Consider the following 4,231-nt stretch of genomic DNA (forward strand, 5'->3'; position numbering starts at 1 on the left):
CCTCAAGGTCCTTTATCTGCAGAGTAATGAACAGATCAAAGCTCATCTTGTACACCTGAAGACAGAGGTTTTGTTCCTCAAGACCTTGCATTTGACTTAAGTTCCAGCAAAAAAAAAAGGTTTTATTTGTCTTTCTCTTAAAAAAATATTTGTTGTCGACACACACAGTTGTGTCAGAGTGAATTTTCCCTAATAGAACTATGAACAAAAGACTTCCTTAGTTCACAAAAAAGTACTTCAACGTACTTTGTGTATTCACAGGGCATCAGACAAGAATCCCCCATCTTGCAAGATACTCACTTATTTTTACAGTACGTGTAAATAACCAATTCCAAAGTTGCCCAGTCCTATCAAGACCTAAAACTCACATTTGCACATAATTCAAACGAAAGGCTTGCAGATGGAGAAGGTTGCTGCCTGGCTTATTGTAGTTGTCAGGGTTGAAACCTGCCTCTGTGCTGTAAGCAAGAATCAGTCAGCTATGACTCCCTCCCTCTCTGAAACACCTCCTTCTCCTCACCTCCCCTGACCTCATGCTTTGTATGACAGCTGTGGAAAATCAAATCATCCTGTAAACCTGCTTTCTGCTGGCCAGCTGGCAGCGTAGGCCAGGACCTGGAGTGCCAGAACCTTACAGCTGTATGTGTATTGCTGCCTATCCATCTGTAGCATATGCCATATGCCAGTCCCTGAAGTGAGCTGAGAAGAGGATCCATCTGAAATGAAACTCTTTCATCAGAACCTAAAAGTGTTCCTTCTCACTATCTCACCTTGCTCCTCTGATCTTTTCTGCTAGCCATTTATTCTCTTCTCCCTTCCTCTAGGAATCATATGCAGTGAATTAATTCAAGTTTGTGGCCCACTGCTTCTTTTTTTAGCAAGCATAAAAAATTCTGTGTGACTTTTTGAGTGGAAGGTACGGTGAGTCCAACTTGTCTTGAGTAAGTAATGTAAATGTAGGATTTACTGCTCCATGAGTTCAGACAAATCTGTTCAGGCAATTTACAGTTGATTTGATCTTCTTTCCCATGAGGTCAGTACAGTGAGTACTTGTAGGGTATAAGGGACAAGAGGTTAATTCAAAGATATGGTCTGTTCTGCCTTACTAAAATAAGAGTGTCTGTTGAAGAACACATACGTTTTTAAGTCTAAGTTATTTAAAATGTTTGCTTACTTAAATAATGCTTTTCCCCTTAAAAACCAAAAGCAGACATTTCTTTAGTTCCCAGATTTTTGAACAATTTAAAATAGAGGTGGCAAAAAGCCAACACGCTTAGTTATGTGCAGTGGCACTCTGAAGGCAAATACAAACAGTAAAAATATCCTTCTGCACTGGCAGAGCTGATCACATTTGACTGGAATGTGGATTTCATTATTTGTTAAAAGGTGAAGCCTTCTGCCATTCCAAAAGCACACCCCTCACCACAAGAGGAAGGAAATTATTTGAACAGAGAATTCAGGGCAGATGTGCTTTTCTTCTCTTTTCTTTTTTCTTTTCTTTTTTCTTTTCTTTTCTTTTCTTTTCTTTTCTTTTCTTTTCTTTTCTTTTCTTTTCTTTTCTTTTCTTTTCTTTTCTTTTCTTTTCTTTTCTTTTCTTTTCTTTTCTTTTCCTTTCCTTTCCTTTCCTTTCCTTTCCTTTCCTTTCTTTTCTTTTCTTTTTTCTTTTTCTTTTCCTTTTATTTTTTCTTTTCTTTTCTTTTTTCTTTTCTTTTCCTTTATTCTTTTCTTTTCTTTTCTTTTCTTTTCTTTTCTTTTCTTTTCTTTTCTTTTCTTTTCTTTTCTTTTCTTTTCTTTTCTTTTCTTTTCTTTTCTTTTCTTTTCTTTTCTTTCCTTTCCTTTCCTTTTCTTTTTTCTTTCTTTTAATGCTAAATGTAGTTGAGAAAAGGATTGTCACAGCGGGGTAAAGTTTTTAGAGCTTTCTTAGTACTTTAACCTGCATACATACCTCTTCTTGTTTAGCTTTTTCATGTAAAATTTAAAAAAAAAAAGTCTTCTGAGTACAGCAATATTAAATTTTTATTGCTCATGTCATTTTTCTAAATAGATCCAAAGTTAATTGCAAAGAAAAAAGGGAATCCTTCTGTTGTTTGTACTGTATTAATTTTCGCTCTCTTCTGAGTGTTACTTGATTTAAGACAAAACATAATGCACCTAAAAGTGCAGCAGCAGTGCTCTTCTTGAATTCTTGACCTGCCTGTTCTCTTGGCTGTTATCTTCTGAGTGAATCTAGATGGTTAGCCATATGTTGAAGATTACACTTGCGAATTACAGGACTACTCTACTCATAGTGCCTAACTTCAAATATCCAACTTGAAAGCTCAAAAGTCCCTCTCAGGGTGTCTCCTTCTCTCTTTAGGTTGTATAAAGAACATGTGCTCCACAAGTGGGAGTCTACCAATTAGTCCAAAACTGCCTTCCCGAGTAACAGTGTGAATTCCTTCCTTCCCCAATATTGTTATTTTTCTTCATTCACCCCAGACTATATTTGTAGTAGTATAAACTGTCATGGAAAGCTAAGCTCAGCTTTATAAAACAATAATTTAACAGTGTTGGTAGAATTTATTTTTTTCTTGGAACCAAGTTAAAATTTAAAACACTCAAATCTGACCCTTTGGTAACTGAGAATTATCCTCTTCTTTCTATTTTCTTCAAATATTTGTACTGAGTAAACCAAATTTGTTTACATAACTCTGAAAAGTTGCCATCTGGCAATCTGCTGTCTTGATTCATGGCAGAGTGTTTTGTTCCTGCCAATTTTAAGCCTTTGTTTTAAAATGTGTGCTGAAAACAACCCAATTCTTCTTTCCCCTGAAGTCAGTGGCAGAATTCCCACTAGTTTCTGATGGAACAGGATCAAGCTCAGACAATAATGGAAGGTAATTAAAAAAAAATAAATTCAAAATATCATTAAAGGAACTGCATTACCAATTCTGTTTGTTGTTTCTTTGAAAACATAATGGTAAGGTTTTGCATATATCAGTCAATAGCTCTAGGCAACTTGAAACTGTCTGAATTAACTACTGTACTTCTCAGTGAGGTCTTTTTTTCTTTTCTTTTTTTTTTCTTTTAGAATATACCCCCATGAGAAAATAAAGGAAAACATTTGAAACAGTGCATACAGTACTGTGTTCTCTTCTCTGAAGGCCAAAAGAAGCTGCTAAGCAATTCTATTATTCATCACTCAATAAATACAGATTTCTTAGAGCAGGTTGAGTTGTAGGACACAAGATCATAGCCATACTATCTACTTAGGCTGAAATACCATCAGATCTCACAACTGAAAATAAGGTGACCTTAGTCCCTAGAGTAAAGCAGGGTGTTCAAGAAATAAACAGTGATTCACTGTGCTCTAAGATGTACAGAAGAGCTGGATCACTTTTCCCTAACGTTGTCTTCAGGGTCAAATTTGAGCTATGCCGTATTTGTTGGCCCCTATGGCCAAGAAAAAGGCTGAAGCCTTGATGACCTATGGTGCACATCACCCCTTCCCCAGAGTGAGATGTTGGCCTCCATGTTCTGGCCCAATTACAGGTGGATTCCACTCTGCATCCCTGGAATTGCCCTATAGTTTTAGCTATACATAAATATATGTTTAATTTTATTTCTTTAAAACTGTTGCTGTTGTGCAGTGTTACTTGTACAAAACAGCTGTGATAGTCTCATCTGAGAGAGCTGCGTATCACTGGGAAGGAAAGTGATACCTGTTAAGGTCCCTGGGCTTGATAGGTAGCTGTTACTAGAAATCATAATGCTCTTTCCTTCCCTCCTGCAGACTGCCAGTTTCAGCCTAACCCCAACATTACACCCCCACCCCCCCACTCAGATATAGATATTATTTGAAAAGTAAATTTAGAGCAGATGTCCAGAAGGACTTGCTACCAGCAATCAAAAGTCACCTGCCCCAAGCTGAGTTCAGGCATTAAGATGTGGTTGGTACATAGGCCTTTTTTTAAACTTTCACACTTGCTGTGCCAGCAGGAGATGAGGAGTTTTGCCATCACTATTATTTTAACTAATGGACTGATTCTCTGTTTAAGTGATGGAATGTCAGCCATACTGGGTCCCTGCAGGCAGAAGCAAAAGACTACTGGTCCTACTTATATGCTAGTTAAACATCTGGAATCATTGTGTATGGAATAAAAGAAAATTTAAATGTGAGACTGGGAGTTAGGTTTTTGAAAAATAGGGATCTGAAGGTTTGAAATTTTGCTTTTCATTGTTTGGGGTTTTT

Source organism: Pezoporus occidentalis, unplaced genomic scaffold, assembly GCF_034315485.1.
Source record: "Pezoporus occidentalis ecotype Australia unplaced genomic scaffold, CSIRO_AGI_Poc_V1 ctg27, whole genome shotgun sequence".
In the NCBI taxonomy this organism is placed as follows: Eukaryota; Metazoa; Chordata; class Aves; order Psittaciformes; family Psittacidae; genus Pezoporus; species Pezoporus occidentalis.